Source organism: Cavia porcellus, unplaced genomic scaffold (assembly GCF_034190915.1).
Source record: "Cavia porcellus strain 051 isolate PalLab524CR breed Dunkin Hartley unplaced genomic scaffold, mCavPor4.1 scaffold_9, whole genome shotgun sequence".
Taxonomy (NCBI): Eukaryota; Metazoa; Chordata; class Mammalia; order Rodentia; family Caviidae; genus Cavia; species Cavia porcellus.
The window spans coordinates 74,444,445-74,461,598 of NW_026947492.1; the positions used below are offsets into that span (position 1 = coordinate 74,444,445).

At 36.2% G+C, this 17,154-nt stretch overlaps 1 pseudogene; it reads right to left on the reverse strand.

Annotated features, from left to right (window-relative positions):
* Positions 1–254: 254 nt before the first annotated feature.
* Positions 255–17,154, reverse strand: part of LOC100715354 (olfactory receptor 4C46-like) — a 49,276-nt pseudogene continuing 32,376 nt past the window's right edge.

Below are 17,154 nucleotides of genomic sequence, written 5' to 3' on the forward strand. Positions count from 1 at the left end.
GCAACAATTTATTACAGTATATTGTTATGCATGCTTAGTATTATTATTTCTTATCACTTTGAATTATAAATTGAACTTTATGATTGAAATGTATATGAAGGAAAACATAGTATATGCACACATTTTAGTGAGAGTCACCATCTCTGTAACCTCTCTCCAGTGAATGTTTGGGAACTGTAGTGTCCCTGGATAAGGACAACTTCCATGAAATATGTAACTGCAGAGATCATGAAATAAATAAAATTTTTATGAGATTATTTACTATCTAAAATTGTGTTCCTGTTTAATAACATTCTAATGGTGGTTTTTACCTCTATTCCTTGCTGTATAGATGATAGGGTTTAATATATGAGTGACCACAATATAAAATACTGCTACGAGTTTATCCATGGGAAAACTAGCCACTGGTCATATATACAAAAAAATACAGGGCCCAAAGAACACAACAACCACTGTGATGTGGGAGCCACAGGTTGAGAGGGCCTTTTTCCTCCCCGCTGAAGTGTGAATCCTCAGAGAACACAGGATGACAACATAGGATAACACCACAAAGGCGATGATGGACATTCCTCCACCACTGGCAGCAACCAACAGACCAAGGAGGAAAGTGTCAGTGCAGGCAAGCTGTATCAGGAGGAAGATGTCATGAAATGATCTATGTTGTTAGGGCCACAGAATGGGAGCCAGAACGTTACTAGAATCTGCCCAATGAAGCGGAGAAAGCCCACTGTCCATCACACCCCCATCGGGATGCAGGGCATGTTGTAGTTCATCACAGTCATGTAGTGCAGGGGTCTAGAGATGGCCACATAACAGTCATGGGCCATGACCACATGGAGGAGGACAATCTCTGAACCTCCTAAGAAATGTTCAAGAAAAAGTTGTGTCATACAGAAATTGATTAAGACAGTTTTTCTGTCAGAAAGCAAGTCAGTTAGCATTTTAGGGATTGTACAAGAGGAGGAACATGCATCTATCAGATAAGGATGCCAGGAAAAAGTACATTGGGGAGTCTAAAGTCTGGCTGCAGATTATAGTAATGACCATGAGCATGTTTCCTGTGACAATGACAATGTAAGTGATGAGTATCACAGAAAACAGAATTTTCTGAATCTCAGAATTCTGTGTCAGCCCCATTAGAATGAATTCAGTCACATTGATCTTTCTTTCTTCTACTTTATTTCTAGTGCTGAATTCAGAGGTAGCCGATTAACCTGTAAAATAAAATCCTTTATAGCAAATGTGATGAATCAGCACATTATCCTTTATCAGGTAAGCCAAAAAATTTAGTAAAATGAGATATTTTCATTCATGTTATTTCAAAAGAGAACATGGTATGTTTTCTATTTTATAAAAGGAGATTAGATCAACAATTTGTAACTGTCTATTACAAATTCTTACAAGACTGCTAAAATTTCCTTTACACCACTGTTGACAAGCTTCACTTGCAAAGAAACTGCCTTTTGGTGGGAGGAAGAAGAAGAAGAAGAAGAAGAAGAAGAAGAAGAAGAAGAAGAAGAAGAAGAAGAAGAAGAAGAAGAAGAAGAAGAAGAAGAAGAAGAAGAAGAAGAAGAGGAGGAGGAGGAGGAGGAGGAGGAGGAGGAGGAGGAGGAGGAGGAAGAGGAGGAGGAAGAAGAGGAAGAGGAAGAGGAAGAAGAAGAAGAAGAAGAAGAAGAAGAAGAAGAAGAAGAAGAAGAAGAAGAAGAAGGAATCAAGAGGTACTGCATACACATACAGCCTCCTACAAGAAATGGGAACATGAACTGCAAACATCTGCTAATTCAAAAAAATAGAATTTGGTTCATTCATCTGCTTCATAAAGTGTTCTGTAAATATTAATTTAATAAATGCCTATGTTGGGAGACTCTTTAGATCCTCTCTTTTCACTTTTTTAACTAACTGCAAAACAGACCTCCAGTGAGCCATTCCCTCCATCCTTCAGGTGACCTTTAATGCCTGTCACCCTGGTGGCCACCCCCACAGTCAGTAACAGTGTCCCCCCATGTGCAACAGCAGCTGAATGCAGGGGAGATGGGAGGACAGAGGATGCTAGGGGGTTATTTGGCTGGCTCTCTCCTACAGTTTGGATGAAGGAGTGCCTTCAATTAAGATTGCTGCTCCTTGGTGTCCACCCTGGCAAGACTTACAGGCCTTTCCTGTTCTCACAATCACCTTCGCTGCACTGAGTCTCAGGCCAAATGGTGACAAGGCTGCCTGCTGTTACTACCCTTGGGGGTTTTATCTATCTTTTTAGTTTCTTTCCACTCTAAGAAGTTTACTTGAGAAGCAGTCATTATCTTAATCTTTAAATTTTCATTTCATTTCTTTAGTTCTTTGTTTTATGGCTCCAAAGATGCAGAAAATTTATGTTTCCTTGTTAAGCAAATAGATACAAATGCTAAAATGTTTTTCCTTGTTATGTATGTATTTAATTCAATAGTTAATCATACTTCTTTTGAGGTACATACGGTGAACAAATTTACTATTTTCAAGGACGACTACACAATATAACACTAAAAGTCTTTTCTTGATCTAAGCATGGTGGTGTATGCCTTTAACTTCAGTGACCTGGGAGGCTGAGGCAGGAGGATGGCAAGTGCAAGCTCAGCCTGGGAAATTTAGTGACTTACGCAGAGCATATTTCAGAAAAAGTTATATATAGAAGTTATACATATCACTGGGGATATAGTAAAGTGAGAGGGCTCCCAGTGTTGTGAAAATATATTTTGTAAAGCGTTTCTTTTGAAGGACTGGGGTACAACATAAAGATGACTATACGAGGTGGTAAAAATATACAATGAATGCTTAAATTTTAAAACTTTAGTACAATGGCTGACACTTTGCCATTACTCTCTTTCAACATCTTCCCCATTCAAACACACTTATCCCATAATTCTTGCCACATTCTGGAGTAGTTCTGGAAGTCTTTTTGCATGAGTTTAATTTTGATTAAAAAAATACAGTGAGATCTGCTACTTTAGTGTCACTCAAAAAAAAAAAAAAAAAAGCAGTGGCATAAAGCCATTACAGTGTACCCTCTCCCACCTTATCCATTGAGTCTGGCACTGTGAGACTTTTGGCCCTACTCCAAAGTCAAAATGAGAATGGAAAGAAAACATTTAGCATCAATTCAGTGTATTGAAGCAGCCCCAACAGTGCACTGAGACATTCACAAAAGAAGACTTCTGGAACCAAGTTAAAAGTGTCTGGAACAATAGGTTAAGTATATCAGAAGCTGGAGTTGAGGGTTGTACTTTGAGAGCGATGAAAGGTCATGGGTCTTTACATGCATACGTTTTTGTCAATGTAACAGTCACCAGATTTGTAGACCACTGGTAGATCTATGTTTCTTCTGTTTATGTTTATTCAAGTGAACATTAGGCTTACAGGAATCTTGGAGTCTATAAAGCCTGTGCCTTTCACTGTCCTGAAGCTTTTAAACAAATTTTTTAAATTGTAGAAAAGAGATAATACTGTAAATAATCATTGCTGACAGAACTACAAATTTTGTTTTGTGGATGTTATATTGACTTTCCAGAGCACTGCATATGAAAATTTGAATTTAGTTTTAAATTCATTACAAGAACCCAACTGAACAACATAAATGTGGTACACAGTGTTCTCCTCTGGACACATCATAAAGTTCACTGTCTTCTTACTAATTAGTCAGCTAAGTAAAATTCTTGTCATATGTTAATTTTATAGTTGTGTGACACTTACAACTTTGCTGTATGTTTTGAAAATTCTTTTGTCTTTTTGTGTTAAAATTACTAATAAAAGGTGGGGGATTTAGCTCAGTGGCATAAGTGTCTGCCTTGTAATTGTGTGGTCATGAGTTTGATTCCTGATATCAAAAAATTACTAATAAAAGTTTAAAGAATCACAAAGGTACACACACTCTTGTCATGTGTATTATTTCACCATGAACTGTTCTATTTTACTGTACTTGGGATTTATTTCTCTTTGAAATAAAAAAACAAAATATGAAATTATGAAATATTTTATGAATATCTCTAATCTCATACATAGCTAATGTGAGCATGTTTATTAATTAAAATAAAATCAAGATGGCTCAGCACCTACCTGGCAAGAGTGATGTCCTGAGTTTCATTCTGGGAAAAAAATTTTAAAAAAGGGTTGAATGAACTGTCAGTTTAGACATGGGTTAGGTGTGCATTTGTGTGTGTGTGTGTGTGTGTGTGTGTGTGTGCGCGCCTGTGTGTGTGTGCTCATGCACATGAGGGCTACTTAAATGTGATATATAATTTTAAAGTCTGTTTAATATATACTTCCTTTGAGTCAGTTAATGAGCCTGTCTTCTTTTCAATCTCACAGTAACTTTCCAAGCCATAATCTGGTTTAAAGACAATTTTCAAGAATTCCATAGATTACTTACATCTCATAGAATTATTTACTTTGCTATTTACTTCATTGTAAAGCTAGAATTTCAGCCTATTAAGTAATGCTGAATCACTTCCTTGATCTGTCTTATTTGTTCCCTCTGCGATGCCAGCCTAGAAATAGTCTTTGGACTGCTCCTAGTCCACAGTATGGACATAATTTGCAAAAATCTCTTTGGAAGAGTCAACTACTATTATGAAGTCTGAAAGGGGCATAGCATGGAGCCCTGAGACCATGATTATTAAAGTCACCATGTTCCTTGTACAAGGCAAAAATAATGACATTTAAATGGATGTCATTTTCCCCATGATTAATCTGAATTTTTTTTCTTTACCCAAAGAGCATCACTGTTTTTCTTGTTTACCAAACTGACTGTAAGCTATTTAACACACACCTAGTGGTTAATTTTGACATTAAGCTCAGAGATACAGTATGTGTTGCACAGTGTTACATTTCTATTTTATATATATATATATATATATATATATATATATATATATATATATGAAGGAAGGGGAGAAAGGGAACAGAAAGTGGATGAGAATGAAAAAGGAGAGAAAACAAGGTACTGACAGGCAGACACAGAGGTGGAGGGAATTTTCATACCGACACTGAGAACTATAGGATCGATGTTCACTAGCCCCTTTATATTTTATAAAGTAATCCTACAACTAGCAGTTACTCCTAAACCTTGTGTACCTTTACTTCAGTCTCCTTCACGAATTCTGCCCTGCTTCCTCTTCATAAACACCGATTTTCTGTTTCCCTTACTATGTCTCATAATTCTGCTCTTGCAGATTTCATTCTTTCCATTACTCCTGAATAATTCCACTCCTCTAATTTCCCCTCCATTTCCTACATCATCAATTTTTTGTCTCTGTTTTGTGACATTTTGTCAACTTATTTATGCATGTTTAAAAGTACTATCATTTGATCCAACATCTGTTTTAAACAAATACCTTACATCACTTCTCAGCTCTTCTTATACAAAACTCTTCATTTTGTTAAGTTCAGTGACACATCTGAGTCCTTGAATTTCCTGGCCATTCTTAGAATTAATAGCTTCCTTAGTCAAAATTTATGGCAGCCTTTGGCAGTCACATTTACCTTCTACTGTGATAATGTCACCCTTTAATCTTTAATACGCAAAAATTACCTACAAGAAAAGTTGGTTAATCCAGTGAAGAGATCTACAAATCACTGGGTTCTCAATAATCTCCCAAATTTTATACTTCAAAATATTTTGTAAGAACACTGATGCTAAGGAATACATATAATCTGTATGCTTTTAACATTAAAATATCCAAGAAGAATAAGAAAGAATGGATTAAATCTTTAATAATTTAGCAATGGCATAGGGACCCTAATTAACAAAATCATGTATAATCTTAAAATGAGTGTGAGTTCCTATATTAGCACTATAATCCAATAGCATGCATGAAGCTGAGTCCAGAATCTCACAAGTAAATACCCATCCTGAGTGACCTGCATAAAGAGACAGACACCCATTTTAAGTACTGTATTTTGGATCTTCTCCATGGTCCTCTATGGTAAGAGTTTCTTGCACAAATGCCATCACAAATAGATAGCAAAATGTCACAGGATCATTATTGTATCTTGAGATGTACCCAACCTTACCAAATTTATAGAAGGTTTGATTAATTTGACTGTAAGCAAAGAAATGTTATATTTTTAACTGTTGTGATTTTTAGAATTAATATCAAAATGGACTGTAATGAAAAAATCTGTATCATGTTTATAAACAAAGAAATTCTAAATATATATTGTTGGAAAATTTGACCTAAATAAAAACCAAAATCAAATGAGCATATTGAGGTAAGATAATAAATTCTGTGGGGATAAAAGATTCTTGAAAACATGTGTATTTGCAATTTGTGGTTTGGTTATGCAAAGATGAAATAATGAAATTATTAATACCCATCAAATATACTGTCCTAGCTTCATAAACTGTACTTGAATTAATGGTTGACTAAGTATGGATATAAAATTTAATCCCTACTCTGTCATGATTTGAGTTTTTCCTAAGAAATCAACCATATGAATACTGGTATAAACTAACACTCTCTCAGGTTAGGGTAAAAGTCTGTGGACACTTAATGTGTACCATAACACACATTGTTGAAACTCATTTGCTGAATCTCCAAAGTGGATTTGTCCTTAGTTAAACTTACTGTGATCAGTCATAATTCTAAGTACACTCTATGTAGCTCCAGAGATGTCAGAAGAGTATTGAAAACACAATATCCAGAAACATATCCTATGCAAGAATGTGAAAATTCAAGGTCACCTCATTGAAAAGGAGTAGCCAGTTTGAGCAGAAATGAAATAATTAGAAACTCTTTTATTAAATTCATGACTTTTGGTTTTAAATTAGGATAGAAAGGCAGCTGAATCTGATCAAAATGTGAGTAGGATATACATTATGAAACCATTCCTTTGAGTGTCAGTATTTTGTAAAACTGAAGTATATAATGAAAGGCCTATTTTAAAAAGATTGTGTCTTAACAAAATACATGAATTTGATGAGCATATCCTTAAACTTATGCATTTTCACATGACATAAAAAATAACAACAAGAGAGGATGAAATTTGATTTCAGAACAAGCCATTGAAATCACAACTGAAGTGACAGTAAAGTCTGGTTCACTGGTAAGTAAAAAAAAGTCTGAATATGCCACAGTTTTTAACAGATTACTGGTTAGAGTGAGTACTAGAAGAGAAATAGGGAAAAAGAAAACAGATGAGAGGTTTTTCATATCTAAGTATTCATGAAACATTCACAGAAATAAACAATAAGTGAGACCATAATACACATGACTATGTCAAAGGATCTAAATCATAAGGAATACATATATGATAACAAGAAACTAAACTAGAAACTGGTGACAAAAATATAAATAAATTGGAGAACAGCCGAGCAGAGGGAATCTGTTCCAGCCCCGCCCGCGACCTCTCCAGCCAGAGGAGCGCACCACAGCTGCCGGCCGAAAGAAGGGAGCTGGGCTGAGCCATTGGAACCTGCTCCGGCCTCATCTGTGACCTTCTTTTGACCTGGAGAGCACCAGCACTACTGCCACTGCCTGGAGGAGGGAGCAGATCTGCTGAGGAGGTTTGAGGCCTACCTAGGCCATAGGGGGACCTTCTATCAGCCTGGGGAGCTTTGCCATTCAAGGAGCTGGAAGACTACACAACATCCAATCCCTGGGAGAGTATGAGATCCTAGTTTTAGGCGGTTGGGGGTCTGCTGGGCTTGCAGCCACACTAGATTGGGTTTAGCAGGATTTGGGATTGCCTGGACCACACCAGATGGCCTTCTTTCCCTCAGGGAAGCTTTGCTACCAGAGGGGGAAACTGTGCAGCTCGAGGAGGCTTTAGGTCTACCTGAGAGGAGCCTGGCAACCCTCTTATAATCCAGGGGCTCTGCTGCCCAAGGAGGGAGCTACACTACCAGAGGAGTCCCAAGAGCCCAGGTCACAAGAGACAATTTCCAACATGCCCAGGGGAAACTCTGGAACAACACTTGAAACACAGAAATACAGGAAAATGACAAAATGAAAGACCAAAATGCAATCTCAAACATCCAGCCCATCCCAAGAAAGCCTAGGAGCCATGTACATAGAAGAAAATACATGCCATATACCTGAAATACCTGAAACAATAGTAACCAAAATAAAGAAGCAACTCCGGGAAGCTTTAAAGGAATTCAAACTAGAAATAATCTGTCAGGTAAAAGAAGAAATGATAAAAGAAATGAAGGAGATGCTGAACGTATCTAAAGAAGACACAGTTAAAAAATTGGAGGAACTAAACAAAAATATAGAATCCCTGGAGGAACAATATAAGAAACAAACAGAATATATAAAACAGATGCAAAGAGATATACAGGAAATCAAAATTTTCATTGAAAGTTGTAAAAACCACCTCAATGAATGCGAAGGTAGAATTTCAGACCTTGAAGACAAGATTGCAGCCAGTGAACAGGAAAGGAAAGATCTTTTAAAAATAATAAGAAATCAAGAAATAACAATTCAACACCTGCAAGATGATGCAAAGAAAAACAACATAAGGTTGATAGGGATAAATTAAAAAGAAGGGAACAACATAAAGGATGTCAAGAGGATGTTTAGAGAAGTAATAGCTGAAAATTTCCCAAACATGAAATTGGAAACTAATATCAGGATCAATGAAGCATATAGAATTCCAAATAGCCATAGCCAAAATAAAACTACACCAGACATATAACAATCACCACCCCAGAAATTGAACAAAAGAATAGACTCTTAAAAGCTGTCAGAGAGAAAACACAGATCACCTATAAAGGAAAACCTATCAGAATCACAGCAGACTTCTCAACACAAACAATATAAAATCAAGAAGAGCATGGAGTGAAGTATTTGAGATCCTAAAGGAAAATTATTTCCAACCTAGACTAATGTACTCTGCAAAACTGCCTTCAAAATTGATGGAGAGGAAGGATTTAAGGTCGTGCTGAGACTATGATGGCTGATAATGGGAGTCTTCACATCCCACACCTTTAACGCAGTACACTGACCAGTGTATCCAAGAGGAAAAGCTGTAATTGGCTTTTGGCCACTGTTGGAAATTGAGACCTGGGACCCCATGAAGCAGCCCGGCTGCACCGGAGGAGATTGTAAGAAGCTCTGGAGCTCCGAAGCTGAACACGGTTCAGTTTTCTGACTGAACACTCTGTGCAGTTTTCTGATCATTCCGCGCTGTGTCAGGAATGCAGTGAAGGCAAGTGGCATAGTGTGCAGCAAACTCAAGAGGAAGACCTGCACTGAGTCCTGGTGAGTACTAAGAACTGGGTCCCGTGGCTGCTGTGGCTGGCTGGAGGACATCTTAGAATTGGGCAGAGCCCACCACCACAGCGACATCAATAACACAGAGTCTGGTGGAGGATATCTTGGAGTTGGGCAGAGCCTGCAGCTCGGTGACATCAGACAGTCACCCTTGATGTAGAGAGGTCTGGAGGAGGACATCTTAAAATTGGGCAGAGCCCGGTGCTGTGACGGCATCAGTGACATAGAGAGAACTAGTGGAGGACATCTTGGAATTGGGCAGACCAGCTGGTGTGGTGACATTAGATAGTCACTCCTGGCACAGAAAGGTCTGGAAGAGGACAGCTGGGATTTGGGCAGGGCCCTGTGCCATGGTGACATTTGTCAGCTGCCTCTGGCATGGAGAGAACTGGCAGGATCTTCTGGGGCTGAACCAAGCCTCTGGTTGGGACCCAATAAGGAGATACAAAATAGTCGCGGCTCTGTGACATCCACAAAGTACAACCTAATTTGCAGATTGACTGGCACAGAGGCTGGAGGCTAGCCTGCACTGTCCCTGCATTCCTGCCTATCCCAGATAACAGCAAATTGGGGAGGACAGCAAAAACGCAAGTCAGTACGTTTCTGAAAGGTCTTAAGCAATACAGAGAGGGCCAGAGATCCCCCAGGACACTCCAGTCTGAAAGAAACCAGAAACATGACAAGAGCTAGAAATAAAAAAAAATCTCCAGCTTCCCACCATGAGAAAATAAGCCCAGGAGAAGTAAACACTGAAGAGAACAAGCACAGTAAACATCCAATACTGGACACAGCATCAGCCAAAAAAAAAAAAAAAATTCCTCCATGACCTCATAGATGAATTTAAAGCTGTACTCCTGATCCAAGTGAGGCAAGTTATAAAGAGATTAAAGAAATGACAAGCTCCACCCAAGAGAACACAGATGGAAGAACTGAGGAAATCAGAAAAGAGAAACTTCTGAAGAAGAATTTAAACATAACTTAGAATACATGAAACAGATCAAAAGAGATTACCAGGAAACTAAAAACTCCATTGAACACTGGCAAAATGCCTTGACAGAAACTAAAGCTGGCCTTTTGAAACTTGAAGAGAGATTTATGATATATGATCATGAGGAAATGACCTCTTAAAAATAACAAGGAACCAGAAAGAAACAATTCAACTCAAAGGCTATATGACAAAAGGATATATAACTTAAGAATAAAGAATATGAGTGAGGAAGCAGGAGCAACAAAAAATGAAATACAAAGAATACTCACAGATATATTAAAGCAAAATTTCCCATGTATAGCAAAAAGAAATGATGTCCAGATAAAAGAGGCACACAGAACACCAGCTACCTACAACCAAAACAGATCTACACCCAGACATATAATAATCAAGATTCCAGAAATCCACCAAAAGAACAGAATACTAAAAGCAGCCACAGAAAAGGAGCAGATTACCTACAATGGGAAAATTATCAAAATAACAACAGACTTATCAACACAAACTCTTAAATCAAGAAGGGAATGGGGAGAAATATTCCAAGTCCTGAAAGAAAATAATATGCAACCAAGACTCATATACCCATCAAAACTCTCTCTCAAAATTAATGGAGAAATAAGATGCTCCCAAGAAAAGGAGGAACTGTGGGAGTTTGTGGCCACCCACCCAACCCTACAGAGAGTGCTGAAGGACATTCCAGAGAAAGAGAGAAAGGGATACCAGGATTCTAGCAACAGTGGCAGAGAGGCCTCAATGAACAGGGCAAACAGTCGAATGAGGTAGTAAGGTGGACAAATTATAGCAGTAAAGTGGAGTAGCAGACATGAGGCAGAGACAATAAGCTATAATCTTTAATATAGATAGCTTTGATACAGTATAAAAAAGGCAGAGGGTTAATAGTGTATCAGGATTTAAAAGACACAGTAGTTTTATCGCGCCTGTTTAGTTTGAATTTAATTTGTTCTGGTCTTTCCACTCATATCAGATTTGAGGGCACAGACATCTGACCCAAAATAGCAGATTATACCATAGTAACTATCCTTAATTTCCTATTAACTTAAACTGAAATCCTGTATTACATACATTGTCTTACTATGACTGATCTTATTTGAATCCAATTCATAATACTGAGGTTTTGCCTTGGCTGATTTTACTTGAATTTGGTATGCTTGATAATATCAACCCTAAAAGTAGAGGCAACTACTCTGAAGATGACAAGATGTAAAAGATATCCATACTGGGATTAATTATTAACAGCTCTCAAGTCCTACAATGGTTTCAAATTTGTGTTTTTATAAAAATAGCTAGGTAATTTTATGTTTAACTATATTAAGCCTAACGATGTGGACAAATCTATTGAAAATAACAAGAGAAAGCATAGTAATTATGGAAGATCACCTAATATTGTGGTCTTATGTGTCTTATTCATTGCATGTTTTTCTAGGAATTTGTTTTGCTGTCTTGTTTTTCCCTATAATACAGAGAGGATAGATATACATGTAGAAATTCACACATGAGAAGATTTAAAAAAAAACTATTTACGGAAACAGATTATATAATGCAGGATGTAATGAACAGATACTCTGAAGAAGAAGAGACACTAAGAAACCCAATGCTAATTTTGTACCATTATGATATAAAATTTAGCAATACTATTATTCACTGATCGGAGTGATATTAGTCGTCTCTTAAGTTCAATTTAAGCATATGTAAAGAAAAGGATATCTACTACGAAGAGAATGAGAGATGCGATGGTAGTTATTATTGTCTTCCCCAATGTCAGATCTCGAAGACCTAAAAAGCCTTCATCATCCTGTAATGATTTGATTAGTTCTATAATATGCAGTATGTATTTAATGTGCATGAAGATGGGGACAACTATTTGGAAAAAACTAGAGACAATTAGATAAACAGTGAAGATCTCCAGTGGACTTGCTTTGAAATCTGTATTTCTTTAAATTGTTTCTTTTTGAACTGTTTTGATATGTTTTGATATGCTTAATCTTACCCTCTTTCAGATAAAAAACAAGTGTGTAGGACTGATGACCATATTACTAAGTTTTTGTTAGATCAGTGAGCAGAACTGTTTGCAGTGTCACTATTTGAATGTCATTTTACATACTTTAATTTTGTAACCTGAACAGCTATTTCTAAGATGACAATATGTAACTTATCAACTGGTGATTTCTTACCATTTATTTTTCTGTAATTCTATATTATTTATACCCTTTTTTATCTCCATGTTTTTTTGTTTCCTTTTCTTTAAATAAAAAAAATTGATGGAGAAATAAGATATTTCCACACCAAAGAATAGCTGAAGAACTTCATGATCACCAGGCCAATCCTGCAAAGAATACTGAAAGACAGTTTAGATATTTAGGAAAAAAACCACTAAACAAAGCAGAATATTAAACAGAACAGAAAGATAAAGATACAACAGCAAAGAGATAACATGTCAACAATAAATCAGCATATAACAGTTATAACCATTAATGTAAATGGTCTCAATGCACCAATTAAAAGAAATAGACTGCAGAATGGTTCAAGAAACAAAATCCAACCATATGCTGTCTACAAGAAACCCATCTAACCCAAAAGGATACTCACAGACTGAAAGTCAAAGGATGGAAAACAATACTTCATGCAACAGGAACCCCAAAAAAGTGGGGGTAGCTATTCTATTTGCAGACAATATGAATTTCAAACCAATAATGATCAGAAGAGATAAAGAAGGTCACTACATACTGGTTATGGGAAAACTTCAAGAGGAAGAGATAACTATCTTAAATATATATGCACCAAATTCCAGAGCATCCAGTTATATAAAAAAGTAATATCAGAAATGAAAAACCAAATTATCAGTAATACAATTATAACAGGAGATTTTAACACACCATTGACACCAATGGACAGATCAACCAGACAGAAAATCAACAAAGAAAAAAAAGAACTGAATCACACCTGTAAACAAATGGAATTGATAGACATATACAGAGTATTCCACCCAACAACAACAGAATACACATTCTTCTCAGCAGTACATGAGTCATTCTCTAAAATAGACCATATATTAACTCACAGAACATATTTAAACAAATGCAAAAGAGTTGAAATTATCCCTTGCATATTATCGGATCATAGCGCTATGAAATTAGAAATTAATGATAAAAGATACTGCAAAAATCCCACAAACACATTGAAACTGAATAACACACTCTTGAGTAATCAGTGGGTCACAGAGGAAATTAAAGAAGAAATTAAACAATACCGACAAACAAATGAAAACACAAATACAACTTACTGGAATCTGTGGGATACAATGAAAGCTGTCCTCAGAGGAAAATTTATTTCAGTGAGTTCCCACATCAGGAAGACAGAAAAAATACAAATAAATAACCTGATGTTACACCTCAAACATCTAGAAAAAGAAGAGAAAGTCAAGCATAAAGCCAAAAGAAGAGAGGAAATAATAAAAGTCAGAGCAGAAGCCAAAGCAATAGAGACTAAGAAAATAATCAAAAAAAAATCAGTGAATCAAAGAGTTGGTTCTTTGAAAGAATAAATAAAATTGATAAGCCCCTAGCCAGCCTTATTTTAAAAAGGGAAGAAAAAGCTCAAATTCATGCAATAAGGAATGAAAAATGTGAAATCACTACAGACTCTACAGAAATACAAAAGATCATCAACACCTATTTTGAAAACCGCTACTCTCAAAGGTTTGATAACGCAGAAGAAATAGACAGATTCCTAGAAACATATGAAGTACCAAAGCTAGATCAAGAGGATGTAAAACTGCTGAATAACCCAATCTCTATTAATGAAATTGAAAATGTAATTAAGTCCTTACCTATAAAGAAAAACTCAGGGCCAGATGGATTCACTGCAGAATTCTACAAGAAATACAAAGAGGACCTAATGCCAATACTCCTCAAACTCTTCAATGAAATTGAAAGGGAAGCAATCCTTCCTAAGTCATTCCTGAAAGCAAATATTACTCTAGTACCAAAACCTGAGAAAGACCCAACTAAAAAAGAGAACTATAGACCAATCTCCCTAATGAACACAGATGCAAAAATCCTCAATAAAATATTGGCAAATAGGATGCAGCAAATCATCAAGATTATACACCATGACCAAGTGGGATTCATCCCAGGAACGGTTCAACATACATAAATGGTTCAACATACATAAATCAATAAATGTAATCCACCATATCAATAAAGCCAAAAGTAAGAATCACATGATCATTTCTATAGATGCAGAAAAAGCCTTTGATAAGGTCCAACACTCATTCATGATAAGAACTTTACAGAAAATTGGAATAGATGGTCTTTACCTCAATATAATAAAGGCCATTTATGACAAACCAACAGCCAGCATTATACTAAATGGCCAAAAATTGAAAGCCTTTACTTTAAAATCAGGCACAAGACAAGGATGTCCTTTGTCACCACTCCTATTTAATATAGTACTGGAAGTACTAGCCAGAGCAATTAGACAAGAGAGAGAAATAAAAGGGGTAAAGATACGAAAAGAAGAAGTAAAATTATCATTGTTTGCATATGACGTGATACTCTACATAGAAGACCCCCTAAACTCCATTTAAAGACACTTAGATATAATAAATTCAGTTATGTAGCTGGATACAAAATCAATACTCAGAAATCAATAGCATTCCTATACACTAACAACAAAATCACAGAGAGGGAAATAAGAGAAACCACACCTTTCACACTAGTAATCAAAAAATGAAATATTTAGGAATTACTCTTATGAAAGAAGTGAAAGACCTATACAGGGAAAATTATAATACACTGAAAAAAGAAATTGAAGATAATCTCAGAAAATGGAAAGACTTCCCTTGCTCATGGATAGGAAGAACAAACATTGTGGAAAATGGCCATTCTCCCAAAACTGTTATACAGATTCAATGTAATCCCAATAAAAATACCATCAGCATAACTTATAAATCTAAAGAAATCACTCCTAAAATTCATCTGGAACCAGAATTGACTTAGAATAGCATAGGCAATTCTAAGCAGCAAAGGCAAGGTAGGAGGCATCACAATCCCTGACTTGAAGTTATACTACAAAGCAACAGTCGTAAAATCAACATGGTACTGGAATCAAAACAGAGCCGAAGATCAATGGAATAGATTAGAAGATACAACCAGAACTACAAACACACTCAACCACTTTATCTTTGATAAAGGAGCCAAGCAAGGTTCACTGGATGTACAACAGTCTCTTTAATAAATGGTGTTGGAAAAACTGGCTCTCCATTTGCCAAAAACTAAAGCTAGACCAATGCCTATCACCATGTACTAAATTAAAATCTAAATGGATCAAAGATCTGAATATTAAAACAGAAACACTAAATCTATTGGAAGACAAATTGGGTAGAAACCTTGAAGACATAGGGGTAGGTAGAGAATTCATGAACAGGACTCAAACTGCACAGGAAATACTTCCTAGAATCAATAACTGGGACCAGCTCTTATTAAAAAGTTTCTGCATGTCAAAAGAAATGTCCAGCATAGTGAAAAGAAAGCCCACCAACTGGGAAAAGATTTTAGTGAACTCTCTCTCAGACAAGGGACTCTTGTCTAAAACATATAAAGAATTAAAAAAACTTCAGACCCCCAAAATTCAAAGATCCAATCCAAAAATGGGCATCTGAGATGAATACCCACTTCTCAGATGAAGAAATACAAATGGCAAATACATACATGAAAAAATGTTCATCATCATTACTCATTAGAGAAATGCAAATTAAAACCACGCTGAGATTCCATTTCACTCCTGAAAGAATGGCCAGGATCAAGAAAACCAACAACAACAAATGCTGGAGAGGCTGTGGGGAAAAAGGAATTCTCTTACACTGTTGGTGGGAGTATAGACTGGTACAACCATTGCTGAGGTCAGTCTTGGAGATTTCTCAAAAAGCTGAGATTGGAAGTCCCATTTGTTCCAGCTATTCCACTTCTAGGCATATTCCCAGAAGAACTGAAAGCATCATATCACAGTGATATATGTCCACCTATGTTTATAGCAGCACAATTTGTTATCGCCAGATCTTGGAAACAACCCAAGTGTCCATCAACTGAGGAATGGATAAAAAAGTGTGGTATTTCTATACAATGGAGTATCACTCAGCTATAAAGAAGGATCACATTGAGATATTTATCAATAAATGGGCGCAGCTTGAGACCGTACTCATAAGTGAAATAAATCAATCTCACATGTGTGAATACTGAATAGTTTCCCTAATGTAAGTAATGATTCAAATATATAAAAGTATGTGGTAATCATGATTCCCCATTATGTGGCCTTGAAGCCTTATAAAGTTTTCACTTATTAATTGGAATGGCTTTGTTCTGGGCTGCTTGATATTATTGCCTGTGATGAAATGAACAGCTATTTTGAAGAAAATAAGTCATCATAATAGTTAGTGCTTGTTTTGAAGCCCCACCAAACTATGGCTCTTCTGTCTCCATTGGTTTTATCATGATGTATCTTGCTGGATTTTATTATATGTGATAGTATAAACAAAAAATTGTTATAGGCAAAGAGATAATATAGAAACCATTGTTCGTTTTCTGTTAGGTGGTTCTAAATACCCTACAATGCTTTCATCCACTTGAATGGTTTTACACTGACTTGATATTTTTGAAGCTATAGTATATGAAGTTATATTCAAATATTTCAAGGAAAAAGACACTATGGTAACTACTATTAAGTTGGTTTATTTGGTGGTGAAGCACTAGGTTGCTGAAACTGTCATGCTTTGACCTGTATTGTTATGTTGTTATGTCCTCTTTTATCTCAATCTCTCCCTTATTCATTAAAATTTTTTGTTATTTTTAATGATTTTTTAATTAAGGGGAAAAATAAAAAAATAGCAGGATACATTATAGTAACTTATTT